Below are 24,248 nucleotides of genomic sequence, written 5' to 3' on the forward strand. Positions count from 1 at the left end.
TCTAGATAACTCATGAACTTCATTTTCATTGTCATTATCTTCAGATGATTTATCATTTACTTCTGAATTTTCACTTGCATTGTTTTCAATAGATAACTTGTCTAAGCATTTTCTAATGTTAATATCATTTTCATCATCTTTCTTAGAAAATGGATTAGATTCATCTAACACGACATGCATAGATTCAATGACAGTTAATGTCCTTTTATTGAAAACCCTATATTCTTTACTATTAAGAGCATAGCCTAGGAAAATGCCTTCATCGGATTTAGAATCAAATTTCCCTAGATGTTTATTATCCCTAAGCACAAAGCATTAACAACCAAAAACATGAAAATAGGAAATATTAGGTTAATGGTTGCTCCACAATTCATAAGGGGTTTTATTAAGTGATGGTCTAATCAACACCCTGTTCATGACATAACAAGCAGTATTTATGGTCTAAACCCAAAAAGATTTAGGTAACTTATGTTCATTCAGCATAGCTCTACCCATTTCTTATAATGACCTATTTTTTCTTTCTACCACGCCATTTTGTTGAGGGGTCCTAGGAACAAAAAAATTATGTGATATACCCTCTAGGTCACAATAATTTTCTATGCCTTCATTTTTAAATTCAGTGCCTCTGTCACTTCTTATATAAGTTATCTTATAGCCTTTTCAATTTTGAATTCTCTTACAAAGCTTGGTAAACTGTTCACATGATTCATTTTTATGTGAAAGAAATAACACCCATCTGAAAGTAGAAAAGTGATCAACAATAACAAAAGCATATGATTTACCTCCAAGACTTTGCACGGAATTAGGGCCAAATAAATCCAAGTGAAGCATTTTAAGTGGTCTAGTGGTAGATATAAATTTCTTTTTCTTAAAACTTGATTTTTTTTGCTTACCCATTTGACATGCATCACAAATTTTATATTTTACAAATGATGTTTTACGCAAGTCTTTTACTAAATATTTTCTTACCAGTTTTGACAATAAGTCCATCCTAGCGTGTCCTAAGCGCTTATGCCACAACTAATTAGCTTCATTTATTGCAGAAAAATAAGTTACTTGTTGTGAAGCTAAGTTATCAAAAGTGGTAGTGTATAAATTTTCATGACGATCTACAGTAAAAAGCACTTGATGATCTGATTTACTTTCAACTATGCATTTATCATTTTCAAATGATACCTTATATCCTTTATCACATAATTGACTTATACTCAATAGGTTATGTTGGCCCGGTTGAGCGTTTAGAGGGGGGCTGAATAGACGTTTTTCATGGATGCGCAAACTTTCTACAAACACAGAAATCTTACCAAGAACAAGTGCATAAAATCACAGTGTAAAGACGCAGGAAATCACAATAACAATATAAAGGAGATATGAGAGAAGAGAAACTTAACACAATGATATTTACGTGGTTTGGCACCCGCCTACGTCCACGCCTTGAGGCCAACTCAAGGATTCCCAAAATCCACTATGACCCTCCTTCCGGTGGAGAAGCCAATACACTCAGTTGCTCACAAAGAGCTTCAACAAGGTGCTCACTTATGGACACCCTACAATGGCTCACAAAGAGCCTTTCTTTATAAGAAGTAGATGAGAAATAAATACAAATTTTAATGCTCCCTTTGAGCTGAATATCACCACAATATCCTCACTCAGTGTCCTCTTATCAATAGAGTAGAAACAAAATTAAGAGCAGCTAGAAGAGGGCAGGTGAGTGTGTGAGCAAACTCTAGAAATGAATAGCACCAATAAATGATCTTAATACAATATGAACTATCTTGGTAAGGAGTAAATGCAATAACTCCTATTTAAACACCAAATGGGCGAAGGGAATGCTGGAGAGCCGTTCGGCATTTATTAATGTAAGACAAGGGTCAAACGTTCGTCGACGAAATCTAAAATTCATCAATGAGCTCTTCGGTCAATTCATCGACAAAGCCCTGTGTTCGTTGACGAGTTACTAGTTCTGAATTCAGGTGACTCTTGGTTTCGTTTCATCGGCGAGAACCCCGTATTCGTTGACGAGTTCTTCATAACATTCTTCGACGACGCCCTGTGTTCGTCAACGAGTTATGGTTTTGAATTCAGATGCCTCTCAATTTATTTTGGTTGACGAGAACCCTATGTTCGTCAATGAAGGTTGTGTTACACTCGTTGACGAAGCCCTGTGTTCGTCGATGAGTCCCTTCTTCTTTGGAATTTTTCTTTTGAGTTCTAAGAAGGTCCTTGTCCGTTTGGGAGTTTCTTTACACACTTTTAAATATCTTTACTTGTTTTTTTTGTGTGTGTGTGATTGCCCATTTCTTGCTCTTAGATTTCAGTTTACTCTATATACTATAGGTGCGGTCGACCATTTGGTCAAACTGATGACTCGGAGAGAGTTCGGTCAATTAGGTGATTTGAACTGAGCAGGGTTTGGTCGACCGTGCAATGGTCAAACTACTGACCTATTGACTGGTTCGGTCGACCGATAGATTTTCTTTGTGAAGGTACGGTCGACTGAAAATGCATTTTTAATGCATTTCGATTCTATTTCCTTATGCAATCACCCTAACCATATAAACACATTATGTTTATGCATGTATGAGTGTCCTAGGGTCATTCTAGATATTTTTCGTTTGAACTTACCTATCATATCATGCATGTGATGCATTTGATTATTACAACCCAGATCCTATTTACTATTACAGACCCATAATAAATAATGAATTTAAATACAACACAAATAAAGCTTTCAGGGCCTTCAACTTCTACTTCTTGTGCCATCATTTTGATTTGCCAATTGTATACTTGCACATATCCTAACACAACCATCAAATACAACAAGTATTTGTCATTATTAAAATTGGGTGTGACCTATAAGGTCAACATCAAGTTCACGTGTATTAAACTTAAAAGTATGAAGTATAGATGCTGAATTTTCTATTCACAAGAATAAAACAAATATATTCTAGGATTTAATAGCTCACCTAAAAAAAAATCAATATGATGATGTAAATGACTCTAAAATTGTAACATATCATCCTCTTAACCACTTGGCAGTGAATCATTAACTACCAGACCACTAACCCCAATGTCTGCATACAAGGTTTTTCATGGGAAAAAATCTACCGAAATTTCAACAGCATCCCGTCTGTAAATTAGATGTTTTTCCATTAAAATTGTACCTAATAGGGTCAAATAAGCAATTTATGATTCAGTTCAAGGCACACGAGAACCTATATCCACTACCAGCATGCAATTCACATCCACTGTATCTGTCATGCAGGAGGCATTCTAGACTATGCATGCAATCAGGTAGCACAATTAAACAAGAAATAGAACATATAAATTTTTTGGAAATTGAATCAATTTAATTGTTATGTTTAAATTTTAAATCCATCTCACTCAATGTTTGACTTTAAGTTTTTGGAATTCAAACTATATTCTTAGAAATGCAGTTCTTGGAAATCAAGTGTCTTCTGGCATTTCAATTATCAATAGAATGTGTATATTAGACAATTACTCAAGGCAACTATTTTTTGAATAATGAGCTTGGTGATACTATATATGGTTGTCATTGATCAATTTGAAGTGGAATCGAGATACATACATACATTATCAAAGCATATATTGTCCTCTCACTCAAGAGATTTACTTTCTATTGTATTTCTTATTCAATTATTCTTATTGTAACATCTTTCAAATAGGTTGAGACTAAATCACATATCTCTAGTTTTAGTAATTCTTAATAAGAATAACTTTGAGTGAGTTAGAAAAGATCCTTTGGACTAAAATTTTTTATACTTCCGTAAATGGGGAGTTTTCTTGCAAGGCTAGGGATCTTGAGTGCAGTTGCACTATTTTTGGCTTATGAGCCAAGAGAAAGTTGTGTTGAAAAGGATGGTAGTCCAAGTTGAGGGGTCTCAGTGTAATAGTTGATTGATTATAGTGAAAATTCTCAAGTTGAGTTGCTTGGAAAGTGGATGTATTTACCTAGGTCTGGTGATCAAACCATTATAAAATTGGCATCTCTCTAGCTTATGGCATTTATTTAACTTCATTTGCATGCACTTTGTGATTATGTTTAGATTGCATCACTAATATTTACTATGGTCAAACTAATTATCAATTTGGCTTGAAAAAAGATATAGAAGTCAAGTTTTAAAACCACCTAATTCACCTTCGTTTTTTAGGTGCCTATTGGGACCAACATTTGATATGAAAGCATGATTCTTGTACTTATTTTATTTGTACACTAGAGTATATCAAAGGCATCCATGGCAAGCCACGATCGTGCTAAACTATAGTCCACCAGCTCGCCTTACTCATTTGAAGGAACAAATTACACTTACTAGAAAGCTAGAATAAAAACTTGTATGCAATCTCTTAATGTTAGTATATGAAACAATATTTTGAAAGGTTTAGTAATTCTAAGCAAGATGGTACATGGTAAGTTAATTCCAAAAACTGAAGAAGAATATACTGATGGTGATGATAGACATATTTAATTAACTAAGTTTGTAAATGTTTTATATTGTGTTTTAACTTCTATTCAAATTTAATAAAGTCTCATGTTGTTATCTAGCTAAGAAAATTTGATATAACTTGAAGTAATGCATTAGAGAACTAATCAAGTCAAAGAATCTAAAGTAAATTTACTAACGAGGGACTATGAGATGTTTTAATTGAATGAAAATGATTCAATTACCAGAATGTACAATCAATTTAAAGGAGTATCATTAATCCTATGAAAGGACTCAACAAGATCTTTCCTACTACTGAGATGGTAAAGAAAATTTTAAGATCTCTGCCAAAGAGATGTGAAGCCAAGATTGCAGCAATTATAGAAGCAAAAAATTAAAATATTTTATCAATTAATGAGCTTATTGGATCACTTATTACACATGAGATGGCAATAAATGTCACTGACTCTTCAACTGTGCATGTTAAGAAGAAGAGCGCAACACTTAAAGCAAAAGAATTAACTAAAAAAGGACAGCCCAAAGGAAGAAAAGGATGATGAACTTATTGCAAATGTAGCTCTTTTTTCTTTTCTTTTTTTGAAGAAAAATGATTTTAAAGGAAAAATAATTTGGAAAAAACTTTTTAAAAATATTATTTGAAAAAGAAAGAATAAATTACTTGTTCTAAGTGTAAGAAATAGGGATACTACCAAAATTATTGTCCGCTTTAAAATAAAAGAAAAGGGAAGACTAAAAAGAAGGCATTGGTTGCCACATGGAATGGTTTAGAAACCCCTAAAGCTATCAACAATGTAGAAATTAAGTTAATCTATGTTGATCGCTGATATTAATGATGAAAAAATGTAATGTATGGTCCTCCTCTTTCAATAGATGATGCTTAGGATAGTGTTAAAAATATTTGTAAAAAGATTTGTCAAATTAAAAGAAAGAGTTAACGAGTTAAAAATTTAAAATTCTGAACTTAAGAAAAATAATCAAGAATAATTTAAGGATTTTGAAAATCAAGAATTAAAATGAAATTGAAAACTTTTGAATTTGAGAAAATTAAGCTTGAAATTGAAATTAAATGATTTTGAAAAAGATGGATATGTAAGAAAAGAATTTGATTCTCAAATGACTGAGTTTGAAAATGAAAAAGAAACATTGAAGAAAACAAAAATTTTGGATCATGGAATAATGACTTATATAATCATATAATTGATGTAAATGAGGCTTTTGAAAAGTTTTCAATCAAATAAGATAGATTAAAAAAATTTTGGTAAATCAGAAACCATGTTTTAATCAAAAAGGACTTGGTTATGAATCTTCTTTGAGTAGAAATCAAAGTTTGGAGTAAAATCTATAAAAATTGCTCCTATCGTTATTCAATGTACTATTGGTAATAAATTTGGACATCTTGAAAAGAATTGTTAGAAAAAAACAAATAAGAATAGTTTCAAAAAGGAAAACAAAATGAACTCCAAGAAATTATCTTTAAGGTTTATGGACCTAACTTCACTAGATGGAGCTGAGCTCCTTTAACTATTCGATGTATATAAGGATGAAATTTAATATTCATTTAGTTTTCACTCATCTTTTCAAAAATATTTTATCATTTATTTTAATATAATCATCTTTGTACAGGGTTTTACTTTGGGTAAAAAATCAACCGAAATTTCGGCAACATGTCGTCTGTAAATTGGACGTTTTCCTATAAAACTTGTATATGATAGGTTCAAGTAAGCAATTTATGATTCAGTTCAAGGCACACGAGAACCTATAACCACTACCAGCATGCAATTCACATCCACTGCATTCACCATGAAGGAGGCATTCTAGACTACACATGCAATCAAGTAGCACAATTAACAATTCACATAACATATAAATCATCCATAAAAGAGATTCAATCATTTAATTCATTATGGAAATCATTTTTCAATGTTGTTTATAATGATATATCACCACCTCCCACTTAACCAAACTCTCTCTCCTCTCCCCTTCGTCTAACCAAAGAAAATTCCTCGTAACCCTCCTAAGTTTTTGAGTTACCCCTCCAGGAATCCTTAAAGGAAAGAAAAAGTAAAGCATGATGCATATGACTTCTTTATGCTCTTTCTGTAGGGATGGACCTGAGCTCCTTTAACTATTCGATGATTATGTTAGGATGAAATTTAATATTAAATTAGTTTTCACTCATCCTTTCTAAAATATTTTATCATTTATTTTAACATAATCATCTTTGTAAAAGGTTTTACTTTGGGTAAAAAATCTACCAAAATTTTGGTAGCATGCCGTCTGTAAATTGGACGTTTTCCCATAAAACTTGTACATGATAGGTTCAAATAAGGAATTTATGATTCAGTTCAAGGCACACGAGAACTTATATCCACTACTAGCATGCAATTCACATCCACTGCATCCGCTATGTAGAAGGCATTCTAGACTACGCATGCAATCAAGTAGCACTATTAAACAAGTAGTAGAACTACCAGCATAATATTGAAATTACCTTTTACATACCTTCTAATGAAAGGAGCCACTTGCATCATCTAGTCGAGATTGAAGCATCATTTCTTTGAACTGTGCTTGCCAGCTTAGAATTGCGGCGAGCGTGGCTTCAACGGTGGAGACCTTGTCTTTCAATTGCTAGATCTCCGTCGAGACGTTAGACGTCATGTATTTCAAACTCTAGTTCTCCGTCGAGACGTTAGACACCATGTCTCTCAATTGCTGGTTCTCCATTTCCATCGTATGCATCTGTTGAACTATGTCATTTGCCCGAGACTTGGCGTCTCGACGCGCTCATTCTATCTCAGCATGAGCTGCTGCACCCATCAACGATGATGCTATTGGGGCAATGTATCCACTTCCAAGACCTTTCACCCAGCCCACTGCTCATTCCCCAAGAACCTGAACCATTATCTAGTAATCCGTCGTTTGTTGGCTCCCCTCTGCAACAGGTGCATCCTTTAGCTCGACCATCGTCACACATTTTCAGTCACGAAAATGAAAAATAGGAAGAAACAAGAATACAAGTTCGATGTTTTGAATAAAATTAGAAACTAAATATTTTATTTGACTTACATGTTTGTCATGCGCACCATCGCACCACTCCCCCGAGTGCTTTTGGTGTGTTTTTTTATAAAGATCTGGCAGGGGCTTCTCTGTGCCCATTTTGGGATCATGCTACATTATCATATAAAACATCATTACTATTAATTCAGGTAATAGTCAGATAGTATAATATATAGCAATTACCCTTCGATGATTTACGAATAACTTCGACCCACGGCAATGCGTCGTAGGGAGTTTGTTGCGGCTTGCAACATTTTTTTCGCATATAGCCTACAAAAAGATGCAATGACTTCTTATTAGCCACATCAAAGCTTAAAGTAGTTATTATAATATAAACACATCAACTGATAGTGTGGATCACGAAAATGGCGACGCACCACCTCTCAATCCTCTTAGGATATCTTATCGTAAAGTGGGTTTCTACTTGATCTCCCATCGCACGAAAATGTTCGTGCATTTTTGCATGATAGGTCGTAAAATTATTGCACAATTGGACATCTACCACCCTTTTCACATGGTCCGTGCGGAGAAAGTCCATGTCGAACTCCCCATGTATAAGTAGTACAGTTAGAATGTAAGACAGTTGTTTTGGTAATATATAAAGTTAAAAAAAAATTAATGGTTTCGGATTACTTACCAAGATGCGCATGTAAAGAACCATGCACTGCGCCTCAGTCACCTACGGCCAGATGAAGGCGGTGACTGGAGCATATTGTCGGCATATAATGTCGAGCTCTTGCATCCATGCTGGACACCAATCGTCATGCGGGGCGGTGAAGCCTGGAGGAATGTCGATCCTAACGCGCTGCCTCGTCCTCTGCAGGTGCTTCTTAAGTGTCGTGTTCTTCACTACACCACGGCCTAACCTAGCCATGGATATCGATGTTGAAAGAAGAGTTAAATTAACAACAATATTGAAATCATACACATGAATAAAAATCAATAGTTTACATCGAAATAAATTAATCGTAACCTTACCAATGCTGCTCATCATGGTGGGTAACTCACCCTATGTGTCATCTCAAGTTGAGGTATCCATGTCTGGCCGAGGTGCCGATGGCTTAGACAATGATGGTGCCGCATCAGAATTGACGGGCTTTGCTGATCTCGAGGATGTCGGATCATCCTCAAGCGATGTAGTAGAGAGCCTAGAAGGAAGTAGGCCACGAAGACCTCTTGGTGCCATGTTTGCAAAATATTAGACAAGTAAATATAATAAGTACGAATATTAGATGGTTGCATAATAAATATATTTTTAGTTATTTACACATGTTAGATACATAGTGACAAACATAACATGCTTACCCCCCTATACGTCCTCAATATCGGCATCATCCTCACTTTCACGCATGTATGTCTTTGCCTCATAAAAAGACTTTGAAAGTGTTCCACCATCAAGCAGTTCCGCCTTAATGAGGCTTCAATGCATGTTGAATGCACTCTGAGATAACCCATGTATTGTCCTTGCATGAAGCAACTTTATCAGAAACTTTAATTTTGAGAACTTCTTATAGTTTGAATATAGGGGCACTTGTGCATCTCTTATGAGATTAGCAAATGGTTTACTGAGTCGATTCAACATACTAGGATTGGAAGGTATGGTACTGGATTAAGTAGATTCATCACCAATACGCAACACACCGACATCGCCAGTGTCCACTGCAATTCCCCTTTGCAAGTCACCTAACATTTCACATAACCCTTCCGAACGTGTATCACCATCTACTATATTTGCCCCCTCATCTACATCATCATCATCATCGCTCTGAACTGCATAATCTTAACTGTGGAACACCCATGTTGTGTAACTTTTCTCCATTCCAAAGTCTAATTAATGTGTATGAACAAAATCAATGTGTTTGAATGTTATGTTTTGACATTTCTTGCAAGGACACCTTATTCTACTGGCTTTGTCTGCACGAGGATGTGCGAACTCTATGAAATCATGTACCCCTTCTCTATGAAATCATGTACCCCTTTCACATATTTCGGCAAAAACCTACCCTGAGCGTTCATCCAACTCTTATTCATGTTCATTAATTACCCTATAACATGTTCAACTAAATGGTGTTGATTACATTCTCATAATGTTTATGATGCATGCATCATGAATCCTATAATCAACCACCTTCCGTCTAAAGGGTATGGATCCTATCTTATTCAGGAATGTTGCATTTATGTTGTGATCAATCGCTCAAATTCCTTTGTCGTAGTCATTATATATTTTGATAGCATCTCCCCATGGCTCTCCAAGTATGCGAGATGGGGGAAGTGAACATCTTACTAGTTTTTCATCACTAAAAAATTGTCATGACACCCTACTATGCACCCAGAGAACACAAGTAGAGATGCACTCAAAATATATAATGACAATTGACCAAGCGTGAACGATGACAACAATGTAAATACAACTTCCTGAACTATCTACATTGGACAATCCAAGAATGGTTAAAATACAAACATTACTAATCGTATGTGAAACAAATAATTAACATGTTCAATTGATTATTTGTCAACATAGTATGACTAATAATCAATTGAATTTCAATAATTGTTTTGTCTCACATGTATGATGAGGCATGAATGTATAGTAACCATTCTTGAATGGGTCTAAGCTTCAATGAACACAATAAATGACAGTAATTAATTTGGCAGTTTACTTCATATGGCAGTTAGTGGCTTTTAATAAGCGCCGTATTTTATATTTTTTTGTTCCAAAGATTTTCTAATCGTGAACAATATCAAATGAATGCACAATAAGGATAAAAAAAAAAAAAAGTGAACACTTATGTGCCTACCTTATCTATGTAAGTAACTTCCACATAAATTCCAAAAATAGCTAGAAAAACGTAATGATATAGTGAAGCACAAAATACAGGTAAAAACCAAAAGCTCCATGTATTTTCATTAATTTTAAAGGCAATACAATGTAGATAGACGCATCGAAGCACGCGTACAACCATTCAAAAGCATGGTAAAACAAAATACAGGAAGAAACAAATAAAAGAAAAAGAAATAAAATAAAAGCAAAGGCTGCATAAGCACAGTACATAAGCAAAAAAGAAAGCGCATAAAAAGATCTCAAGCATCTAGTCTATCCTAATCAGAGTCAAAATCAGAATTAGAACTGCACGAGCAAGGCAAGGCGGTTGTTGCTCTAGCGGCGTCTCGGTCCCGTGCCATTTCCTCCAGAAAACGATGCAATTTAGGGGTAAGAGGAGAGGGTGGTGGTTTGCGTGGCCTGAGGACTTGAGGGAGCAACTCAGCAGGAATATCCGTCAGAGGCGGAGCCTCACAATCATATGGCATGGTTGGCCTAATTGTACAGAACAACACTGGATGAGCGGGTATGTCCTCTGTAAGCCTAGGGCACAGCAGAACGTGCCGAGGGCAACTGCACACCCTCAAGAGTCACCCTTGGTGCTCTCGTCTCATCCAAAACCCTTTCGTGTTCACTTAGTATAGCTCAAACCCTAGAAGAAGACTCTCCCCTTTGCGGGTCTTGAACCCTCTGTCGCTTGGCAATGCATCGTGGTGAGTAGCCATGCTTTGAGGTATTTAGAGGCTTCGTTCGCGGAGGCATTGGCCAGTAAAGACAAACCCTACGATTTATGTTGAAAAGAAAAAAAAATTTTAGATGGGCATACTTAACAATAACATTACGAGAAAATATTCACACTTACTTATTAGAAAAGTTCAACATAAATATAATTTTAAAACTCATTTACTAAACCAAATAAAATCATTACGGATGACTTAGGCGAGTGCTTCATTTTAATATATACATATATATATTTATATACATGATTATAATATATTAATTCATAAATAATAAGGTAAACATTTAAGTTGTTTAGGGTGAGATTGATGCCCCTCTTTTGTCTTGTCCTTTTTAAAAGATAAAGGTAGGTCTAACTTTTGGTATAATTTTTTTAGTTTCTAAAAATCAAATTTTACTTTTTTAGAAGTTACAAAATTAAAAATTGAAAAGTTAGAAGCTAATTTTTCTCACGAACAAATTATATTTTCTATTGTTGTCCTAAATTTTTTCTAACACTATAAGACAACCAATGTATTAATTATTTTTTCTAAAAAGACCATATTCTTTCTAGTTATTATATACTTTTAAACACCTTACAACCTTTTCATCAAATACTCAAATTTAACTTTTTCTCTCTAGTAGCTCCTTTTTCACAAAGAGACCAAACCTTTTTAAAACGACTTCAATAAACTCACATTTATCAAGAAAAAATGCTGCATTTGACATCCGCCAATGAGATTTTGCATAAGATTGTAACAATTTGAGTGAATATGAAGTGTAGTTCAACAATGTAAAAAATTTTGATTGGTATAGCCTAATAATTCTCCCAATAAACCAAAAAAAAAGGGATAAATTATTTAACATGTCTCTAAAGTTTTACTAAATTGTACTTTGTTTCTTAAAATTTAAATTTTGATAGATTAACAAAGTTTAACCTTTTGATTTTTGTTAAGTGCTTGTTCATGGATTTTATTATGCCATCTAAAATTAAACAATAAGGTTACATTTAACTAGCAAAATGTTTGTTTCCAAGAATAGATTAGTTTTAGTAGGTTATTTTCAATTAGTGGTACAAGAAAATATGTTATTACTATAAAACAAATGATAATGTGAAACATCTTAACAGTCTGTAATAAAGAATAGATAAGAAATAATTATTTCAAAATTTCATTATGGGGATGTGTATTCCTTTTTTATTTAATGTTAAATGAAATAATTAGTAATATATAAGAAATAACTATCCCATGATTCCCAAAAGTTAAACTATAGTCCATCTTATTTCAATGAATAGCTATTTTCGTCGAACTAAACAAACCGATTCAAAAGTTATGTTCAAGGATTGAAAAAAAGACGTAAAAATAAAAAATGAAAAAAAAAATGACAGGATCAGCTCAAGGTCTGCTACCGCATCTTTGTAATACTAGGTCATTGTTCATTGTGGCTCATCCTTCATGCAGTGGCAAGGATTGTGTTTAACCCCATTATTAAAATTGATCAGGTTTTGATCCATTTTTTACATTAATCTTTAATATAGTAATTTTAAAAATTGTTTTCCCAAGTCTCAATTAGAATTTATTCAGGGTCGCGGGGTTTCTAAATATGTACATGCTAATGACCCTAACTTTTTTACAACAAATTGGCAAAAAAAGTTTCATAATTTTTATGACTTAATTTTCAAATTGGGAAAAAAAATGGCAACTCTATCATTTCTTTCGCAACATTTCCTAAATTAGCCAAATCCGGATCTGGCAAGTTTAAGCAATAGCTTGGAGGGGCATAATTTAGATCATTCTGCGGACTGACTAAAAAGGATAGCAATATAATCGTAGTATTTATGGCATTTCAAATCCAAATTAAATGGTTTGGATCAACGGCAATTGAGAAACCTATCAAACTCAGTTCCAGGAACTGTTATATAACAAAGTAAAGGCTGGTGATCAATAATATCGCTCACATAAGAACCATATAACAACTAAGACATTTTTGAAGATGAACGTTATTTGTCCTCCTAATTTTTAAAGCTCTTTTTATATTTGACAAAGTAACTAAATCATAAATATGTGCATAACATTTTTTGTCCTCCTAATTAAATATATTTTTTATATTCAAATAATTATCCATTATTTAATGTTACATATTTTTTAGAATGATATATCGATGATAAATGTTACTTCAACAGAAACAATACTTAGTTTTGTTCATTATACTTATTTTTCTAAAGATAACGTAATATATTATTTTGCGTATTAGTCATTAAGAATATATGACTTTGGTCATTATATCTTATATATTAATAATGATTAATCTTAATTAATATACTTATTATGAATTATTGAACCAAGATATAATTTCCCTCTTGTTAAATGAAAATTTACATATGCACACGTGATCATGAACATAATGTATATTAAAACTTTAAAATCCAAGAGATAAATCATGTAAACAATTATATATTACAAAACTGAGGGTACTTTAGGAATAATAAGGAGAAAAGATTATTGAAAAATGCTTCCTCCTATTAGGAAATATTCAAGCCAAGTAAATCCCAGTAGCGCATCTAAAGACTCCTAATTGTGGGTACATGTGTGTGTGTTTCAATTATTCCTTCAAATTTACTGGCAAGACGAAGATCAATCACTGCAAATAAAAGGCAACATTTGAAAAAAAAAAATTGGGACAAAAATAATAAACTAACTAACAAGTTCAAACCTTGAACACCACCATAGACCCCACCCCCCCCCCCCCCCAAAAAACAATAGTAGGCATAATCGAAATGCAATTCACGAAAATGCAATTCCTGAGCTAGGAAGTCATGAAGACCAGTAAGCACTAAATTTTAAGAAGTGGATTTGAGAAGAAGGAGGACTAGATCTCACCTTTTCAACAAACTCTCAGCGAAGGCGACGGGAATGGACCGAAGCGTTAGCGGTGGCGGCGACGAAGAGATCAGATGGAGAGATTGAGAGATAGAGACCACAGAGATGGAGAGAGAGAGAGAGAGAGAGAGAGAGAGAGAGAGAGAGAGAGAGAGAGAGAGAGCTAGAGAGAGAGAGAGAGAGAGAGAGAGAGAGAGAGAGAGAGAGAGAGAGAGAGAGAGAGAGAGAGAGAGAGAGAGAGAGCAGAGAGAATAAGAGATGAACACATTGAGAGATGGAGGGAAATGGGGAGGCTTGGAGGGAAAGAAATGAGATTGGGGAACCCACACGCGGGTTTTGCAGTGTCAAACTACTAGTGACGAATCCTCAAATTCATCACTAATAGTATTTAATACATTTTTTTTAATTTTTTAAAATAACAGAAGTATTAGTGATGGATTTAGGAACCATTACTAATAATTGGATAATAGTAACGAATTTTAAATTTCATCACTAATACTACGAAATAATTTTTTTTTAATATAATAAGTATTAGTGATAGTCCACCAATCTGTCACTAATAATGTGATAATAGTAACGAATCCTTAAATTTTTCACTAATACTGTTGGCCTTACAAGACTTAACATCCTACTTTGATGCTGACAAACAAGTGGAACTTAACATATTTGGTTGAGTGATGATATTTCATATCTCACATATGTGAAAGTAAGGTCAAGTACTCACAAGGATCAATTAAAGCTTATATTCCAAAGGAACTTGATCATATGAAGTTTAAAGAATACTATTGAGAGGCTTTGGGTGACCGAACAAGTCAACATGTTGACTTTGTGTTCAGGCACCCGAACTTGTTTTGAGCGTATTGACCTTGGGCACCCGAACTTGTGTCAGGGCACTTTTCAACTACTCGAGCGACCAAATGACACGTTCAAATTGGGCTCGGGTGATCAAATTAGTAAGTTCGGTTAACCGAACTTTGCACCGGGCACCCGAATCGCGTGAAAAATGCTACTGACCTTTGTTCGGGCTACCAAACCTACACAAGGGTGACCAAACTGTTTAAAATGGGCTTTTCAAGATGAGTCTATTCGGGCAACCGAACCTCAGTTTAGCCACTCGAATCTCGCGGGTAAAATTATTTTCTACTGGGGTTAAAATTAAGTAAATAGGGTTAATTTTACTAAACCTTTTTAAACAAATTTAAGAATACCCTGTGTGTCCCCCAACGGTCATAATTTACCCTTTCTCTATATATAGGGGTTCATTTGCTTAGATTAGAGACGATTAGCAAATAGGATTAAATAAAAAATCTCTCAAATTTTCAAAACCCTATTTGTTCATTTCAAGTCCATACACTCATAATACATCCATTCTTTTGAGAAATATAGTTGTGTGAGTGTTTTATTGATTATTCCATCTTGCTAAAAACTCTCACTTGCTCTTGTGCTTGTGATTTTCATATTCAGGGTTTAGCTTGATTTTTCCCCCGATTTCATTTGATAAATCTTTGGTTGGGAAAAATCATATAGCTAAGTGAGTTTGCATTTATCATTGCAATAATCATTTGGGCTTATTCTTTTGTGTGCAAAAATATTTTTCAAAGCTAGATTTCAAACAACTCTTGTGCTAGAGACATTTGAGAAAATATTTTTGAGGTTGTTTGAATACTCTGATTGGCATCTTTGAAACCCTAATCTTTGATTGAGATATAGTTTATCTAGTTTTGAAAGAATAGCTTGTTTGATATACACTTTTGTGCTTGACTAGATAAAGTCATTATTCTAAGTGTTGATTGCACAAGTAGAGCACCGAGCTTATAGTTCATACATCATTGAGGTGCATTGATTATATTGTGTATTTGGATACATATCTACTTTAAATGAAAGCATAATCACTGTACCAGTTACTTTTTGAAAAATACTATTGTATTTCCAGGCATGGCCTGAGGGGGTTTGATCTAGTCTGGAAGGATTAGGTTGGGGTCAGCCCTGTGAATTTGACCTAGGGCCTTCTCCACCCCGCAAGGAGAATTTGTAAAGGTTGAGGTCATCCCTATGCTAATTGACCTGGTATTAATCGATGCCGCTCCACCCATTAAGTGAGCATTGGTGGAATCCTCGGGCTTGCAAGCTAGAGGCGGGGACGTAGGCATAGTTTGCCGAACCCCGATAACATATCGTGTGTCTATTTATATTTCTGCACATTTAACGCATATGCATGTTATTGTGTGAATGATGCGCATGATTTAAATTCCACATATTATACTTATCGGCACATTTGAGTAGACTGAACCTAGGTTGTGAATGTACTGTTGCTGAACTAGTTTAACCTAGGAAAGAACTTTTAAAATTCCAATTCACCCCCCTCTTGGTAACACACCAAAACTAACAAATACTTAAAGGCGGGGATGATATATTAAATCTTGATGACTATGAGAGGATGAACTTGATATTAAAGCTTGAAGAAAGAACCAAGACAAAGCATGAAGACTTCAGTGTTTAAGAATGACAAATGGGTTAGGAGTCTTTATGTAAGTGCTTTAATATTTAAATATCTTTTAAAATATTATTGAACCTCTTTAGGAAAAATACATGGACTTAGAGACCTATTTTAAAACCCTGAAAAATGTTTCATGAAAGCCCAAATCAAGATAGCAAAATTAAATTTGAAAACCAAAATTGAAAAATCAGAAAAAGGACTGGCTAGCCGACTGACCAGAAATACTCTGGGTTCAATCAGCCGACTGACAGAAAATCAATAGGGAAATTAACTGTCCAGTCGACTAATTCAATAAACTAAAAACTCCCAGCTGACTGATAGTGCCCAGCCGATTGACCCATTTTGAACTATGTCACGCCAACTGACTGACTATTTCCTGATTTTATTTTCTAGAAGATAGAAGGGTGTCAGCCACCTATCCAGCCGACTGACCCTATGGAAATACACTACCCAGTCTCTTGGTCAACCGACTGACTCCACGGGTTTTGATTTTTTAAACTGTAATGAGAAAATTTCAAAAATTGGATTTTCAAATATGAACATTGTAAAAAACTTGGAGGACATGCCAAGTTACTTGGGAAACAAGGAAACTAATTCTAAAATGCCTATAAATACTCCTTTAATACCAAGAATTCAAACATACAAGCAATCACACAGCATACTTGCATCAAATTTTTCAATCTCTTTCAAAGCTCCATATTACTCAAAACTCTCGCTGAAGAGGAATCATCTGAAGTGCTATGAAACACCAACCTAAGGTTCTCATACTGAATTTTCTCAAATCACAAAGGAACCCTTAGTGAATTCTATACTTGAGCTTCAATTCTATTTCTTATGGGTATTAAGATTATTGAAGTACCTAGAGCTGAAATTGTACTAATCTACTCTGTTTTAAGAGTGCTATTATACACAGAGATTACTTCATATCTTTTTTAGTTCTTAGACGATTCAAGGTGTTTGGATTGTTGGCTAAGCGAGGGGATATCGCTTAGAGAGGTGCTACTCTAGCCTAATTGAAGGAGTGACCGAATGAGGGTATATCGTTTGGAGAGATGGGCTCTAACCTATTGAAGGAGTGTGTAAACAATGTTGTTCCACTCGGAAAAGGAACTAGATTTAGTGAATCCTTTGGTGGTTTTCCAAAGGCGAGGATGTAGGTTGGGTATAAGCGGAACCTCATAAAAATCCCGGTCTCACTCTCTCTTTCCCTTACTATTTATTTTCAGTACATATAAATTGCGTGGATGATTTGATTTTTAATCATATATACTACATATATTTGGAAATCAAGTAAACTTAAAGTGTAATTTTAATTTGGGTTGTGGAAACCAAAAGGGAGTACGTTGGTTAAACCATACTTTGCAGAAACCATAAGGGAGTACATTACTTGGTTAACACCTAAAGATAAATTAACTAAGAGTTTATTTGAATTTTGAATTTTGGGAAGAGTGTGAATGTTTTGTTGAAAATCACTTTGAGAAAGCTAATTCATTATCAAAGGGATTATATTAACAATAGGGCTACAAACAAACAAAAGCTGAAATCTTGTATTATATATATCTTGGTTTGGATATTGTGTTTGATTGGATAATCAGTTTGGTTGATTGATTGGTTACTTAATTGTTTAAGTAGTTGTGCTGTTGATTGTATATAAGGAAGTAAGTTCTTGTGTGATTGACAAATTAAACAAACAAGTCAAGAATTGGTTAAAAGAAATAAAAGAGGTTATGAAGTCTTAAAAAGAATTAAGAGAAAATTTTTAAATCGAATTCATCCCCCTCTTGAGACTACATCTTAGTTTTCAATTGGTATCAGAGCGGGGTTATAACAAATCCTAACAAGTAGTTATAGAAAGATCTAATGGCACACATAGGAGTAGCTCCCTTCGGAGAGGGCCAATCCTCAACTTGACCACCTATCTTTTGTGGACATAACTACACTTTTTGGAAAAAAACGAATGCAAATCTATCTTCAACATATGCATTGGAAAGCATAGGAAGTTGTTATGGATGGAGATTTAATTCCTACAAAAATAGTGGAAGGAAAACAAATTCCTAAATAGAAAAAGGACTTGACCGATATAGACTACAAAATGCTTCAAATAAATTCAACTGTCATAAATGCCTTGTATTGTGCTTTAGATGCTAATAAATTCAATAGAGTCATGGCTTGCAAATCGGCTAAGGAAATATGGGACAAGCTAGAAGTCACTTATGAAGGCACTATAGATGTTAGGGATAATAAGATTGATATGCTTACATGCGAATATGAAGCTTTTAGGATGAACCCGGATGAATCAATAACTAATTTGTTCACTAGGTTCACTCACATAATTAATTCCCTAAACACCTTAGGAAAAACCTATACTACCTATGAGATGATAAGAAAAATTCTTAGAGGGCTGCCACCTATATAGGAACCAAAGGCCACTGCAATAACAGAAGGTAGGAACCTAAAAACCACTTCTTTAAATGAACTAATAGGTTCTCTACTCACATATGAAATGTCAATGAATGAAAGGAATGGAAAATCCAAAGCCCAAGAATCAATAGCCTTCAAAACCTCAAAAGAAAACTCTAGTAGTGAAGAAAAGATGGATGAAGATGAGTTAGCCTTCATATCTAAGAAACTTGCAAAATCCTTAGAAGGAAAAACAAATTCAAAAGAAGAAACCAAAACTCCAAATCAGAAGAAGAAGAAATTAGCAAAAATAAATCTAAAAATAAAACTCCTACATGTTATAATTGCAACAAAGTTGGACATATAAAATCGGAATGTCCACTACTTAAGAATGAGTCTAAGAGGAAAAACAAAAAGGCCATGAAAGCCACTACTTGGGATAGTACAAGTAGTTCAAAATGTGAATCAAGTGACCAAGAGGTTGCTTATACTTGCTTTATGGCATGGGACGATGAGGAAAACTCCTCATCCAAATCAGTAAATGGTTATAGTAGTGATGAATCAAATAATGAAAGCATGGCATCTTATAAAGAACTTCAAAATGATTTATTCAAAGTACATGGGATGCTAATCAAAGTAACTAAACTAAACACATCGTTGAAAAACAAGAATTATGGAATGATGAAAGAGTTAAAATCAATTAAGATTGCTGAAAATAATAAAAATTCAAAACTCAAGAAAATAGAAAATAAGTATGAAGTTATAATAAAAGAATTAGAAGCTAAAAATCTTGTTGAAAAAGAAAAGGAGTTGAAAATCAAGAAATTAGAAAGCAAGAATGAAAAGAAGATAGAAGATCTTTGATCCCTATCCTCCATGGAATGTGAGAAAAACATATATATTTCTAAATTAGAGGATAAAATCAGAAAATTATCTCAAGAATTAGAGAAATCACAAATGAAGGTTGATGACAAGAAAGATATTGACATAAATGATCTCAAAAATCAAATTGAAGATAAAGAAAAGATCATTTACAACTTCACAAAAGGAAATGAAAACTTTGACAAAATGATAGGTTCACAAAAGATGACCTTAAATAAAGAAGGCATTGGATTTAATGGGGTTGAAAATAAGAAGAAAAAGAATCTTTACATGGGTCATTTTTCAAAAGCATCCAAAGATTGTGCTAGCACATCTTCTAATGCCTACACTAACACCATATGCTATCAATGTAAGAAAAATGGGCATATAAAGTTTGAATGTCCATTTAAAAGAAAGGGTGTGAAGATTAAACAGGTTTGTAGAATTAAAGAAACGTTCCTTGTTAAACAAACCAGACCCAAGAAAATATGGGTACCAAAAATGAAATGCTAAATTCTTCAACTTCAATTGATATTGAATTTATGGAACATCATACAAATATATTGAATAAATTGAAATAGAGAACAAGGATAAAAAAGCTTATCTTATTGAAACTCATGAAAATTGTTGGACTCAAATCAATGAATGAATCATACAAAGCATAAAATAGAAAGCATTAGGATATATGAAGTTTGGATGTTTAATTGAAATCAAAAGAAAAGAAAATCTGACGCAAATAAAGCTTATTGATAAAAAAGAAAAAGAAAAAGAAAAAGAAAGCTTAGTAGAAGAATTGTCAGCCGACTAACCATACGATCAGGCGACTGATTGAACAAAACCTTTAAAGAGAAAGTATAGGTCAGCCGACTAGACATAAGCTTAGCCAACTGACTGAAAGAAAAACCGTTAAACAAGTTTGAAATAAAATATTTGCGCAATATAAGAAAAATCCAAACAAAAGTATAGTATAAAGCAAATGATATGATTTACTCCATGCTTATATGAATGCAATATAATACATGTGTACATCTTAAATTTGGTATCTTGAAATTTTTAAAGATATGAAGCATGATTTAGAAATATGAATTTTGATATGAATTGATAAATTCTTGGCCATGTATGCTTATGATGGATCACATGGATAAATGGATAAATTTGAATCTAAATAATAGAGTATTCATGAGCTGTGCATAATGTGACATTAACATTGGTATTTATAAAGTGTATTGGTATCCATGAAAATATAAATTGATATTTGAGCATGACAAGTATAATTATATCCATGAGTAAATTATGAAATTAATATGATATTGGTATTTGATATCCATGAGCATATACATAAAATATTTGAAACAGGGACGATAAATTCAAAAAACATAATTGGTATTAAATCTGAATGTGTTAAATTCAGGGGAAGTATTATGACTCATAACTTATATTTTGTTTCTCCGTAATTTTTTTTGGTATCATGAATTAATTTTTTATTGGTTTCATAAATTCTCAATTGGAATCATAAATTTTCAATTTTAGTTTGGTATTAAAAATTCAAAAAGTTCAATTGGAATTAGAATTAATGAAAATCTAAATTGGTATCATATACTTGATATGCATGATTCATATTCATATGCTCAAAAATATGATTTATTTTGTTTATATCCTACTCTTTTTGATTGATGTCAAAAGGGGGAGAAATTTTGAGCAAAAATTGAAAATTAAGTTTGGTACTGAAATATTTTGAAATTTTGACACATGAATTATATTTCAAAAGGGAGAGAAGTATTTGACAAAGGGGAGAAGTACATGATATTGAATGAGCTTGAAATTGGTATTGATATGCATGATATTGAATAATCTTAAAATTGGTGTTGATAGTAATCTTGATCTTACAAATATGTTGAAGTTGATGCTTATTGAAAGGGGGAGTCTTTTTAAGGCTTAGTTATATTTTTTATCATTGTTTGTCATCATCAGAAAAGGGGAGATTGTTGGCCTTACAAGGCTTAACATCCTATTTTGATGCTAACAAACAAGTGGAACTTAGCATATTTGGTTGAGTGATGATATTTCAGATCTCACATATGTGAAAGCAAGGTTAAATACTCACAAGGATCAATTAAAGCTTATATTCTAAAGGAACATGATCATATGAAGCTTAAAGAATACGTAAAGGCAGGGATGATATATTAAAGCTTGACGACTATGAGAGGATGAACTTCATATTAAAGCTTGAAGAAAGAACCAAGACAAAGCACGAAAACGTAAGTGTTTAAGAATTAAAAATGGCTTAGAAGTCTTTATGTAAGTGCTTTAATATTTAAATAACTTATGAAATATTGTTGAAACTCTTTAGGGGAAATACATGGACTTAGAGACCTATTTTAAAACCCCGAAAAATGTTTCATAAAAGACCAAATCAATAGAGCAAAATTAAATTTGAAAACCAAAATTGAAAAATCAGAAAAAGGATTGGTCAGTCAACTGACTAGAAATACTCTGGGTTTAGTCAGCCGACTGATAGAAAATCAACTAGGAAATTAACTGCCCAGCCATCTGACTCAATAAACTAAAAACTCCCAGCCGACTAACAGTACCCAGCCAACTGACTCATTTTGATCTGTGTCACGCCAGCCGACTGATTATTTCCTGATTTTATTTTTTGGAAGATAGAAGGTTGTCAGCAACCTGTCCAACTGACTGACCCTGTGAAAATACACTACCCAGTCGCATGGTCAGCCGACTAACTCCACGGGTTTTGATTTTTTAAAGTCCAACAGGAAAATCTCAAAAATTGGTTTTTCAAATATGAACGTTGTAAAAAACTTGGACACTCCAAGTTACTTGGGGAACAAGGAAACAAATTCAAAAATGCCTATAAATACTCCTTTAATCCCAAGAATTCAAACATACAGACAATCACGCAACATACTTGCATCAAATCTTTCAATCTCTCTCAAAGCTCCATATTGCTCAAAACTCTTGCTAAAGAGAAATCATATGAATTACTGCTGAAACACCAACCTAAGGTTCTCATACTGAGTTTTCTCAAATCACAGAGGAACCCTTGGTGAATTCTACACTTGAGCTTCAATTCTATTTCTTATTTGTATTTAAATTATTGAAGTACCTAGAGCTGAAATTGTACTAATCTACTCTGTTTTAAGAGTGCTATTGTATGGAGAGATTACTTCATATCTTTTTGGTTCTTAGACAATTCGAGGTGTTCGGATTGTAGGCTAAGCGAGGGGATATCACTTAGAGAGGTGCTGCTCTAACCTAATTGAATGAATAACCGAACGAGGGTGTAGACACCCCATTTTTACCCAGGCCCAATATTATTATTATTATTATATTACTATTATTATTTTCATTATTATTACCTTTGTTATTTTTAAATATTATTATTATTATTATTATTATTATTATTATTATTATTAGTATTTTTATTTATTATTATTATTATTCTTATTCTCATTATTATTTATTTATTTTTGTTATTACTATTATTATTTATTTTATTTTTTTTGTTATCATTTTTAGTATTTTTTATTATTATTTACATTATTATTTTAGATATTATTTTATTATTATGGTATTATTTTTATTATTATTACTTTACTATTATTTTGCTTATTTTTATTTTTCTTGATTATTATTATTATTATTATTATCGTTAATATTATTTATTTATTATTATCTTTATTATTATTATTATTAGTATTATTACTATTTTGTTGTTATTATTATTACTATTATTATTATTATTTATTTACTTATTATTATTATCATTAGTATTTTTATCTCTCTTACTATTATTATTATTGTTATTTATTTTTGGTATTATTAGTATTATGTTATTATTTTGTTATTATTATTATTATTATTGTTATCAATCATTATTAATATTATTATTATTATTATTATTATTATTATATTTATGTGATTTAGGGTTTTGGGGTGGAGGAGCCTATTTATAGGCTCTTTCTCCCAGCCAAAAGGGAGGGAGCGTACAGCCACAGCGCTGAGGGGAAACCGGAAAAAAAAAATAAAAAAAACTTCTGCCTCTTTCTTCTTCTTCTTCTTCTTCTTCTTCCTGTGCACCAGACGGCCGCCCCTCACCTTTCTCGTCCATTCTCCTCCTCTCCAGAACCGCTACCACCCAGCCGAACCAGAGCCCACACACCAGCAGGCCCGCCACCATAGCAGCCTGAGCTATTGCTCTGCTACGCCGCCAGCCCCTGCAACCGCACCTCCTCTGCAACTCCGGCCAGGCATCCCAGACGCATAGCCAAGGGCCATCTCCGGCGAGACCCACGAACCAGCAGGCCACCCGAAGACTAGCCAATCCTAGAGCAGCCACCACGAGCACCGACAGCAGTTCTCCAGCCCTCTGTTCCAGCCACGCACCAGCAGGGCCGCCACTATAGCGGCCTGAGCTCCTGCTCTGCTTCGTCTCCAACCATCACTTGCAACCAGCAGCCGCCGACAACCACCACGAGCCTCTACCTGCTGCCGTCACTACTGGAGACCCGTGAACCACCCGTGACCAACCTTCA

This window comes from Malania oleifera, chromosome 2, assembly GCF_029873635.1.
Source record: "Malania oleifera isolate guangnan ecotype guangnan chromosome 2, ASM2987363v1, whole genome shotgun sequence".
Classification (NCBI taxonomy): Eukaryota; Viridiplantae; Streptophyta; class Magnoliopsida; order Santalales; family Ximeniaceae; genus Malania; species Malania oleifera.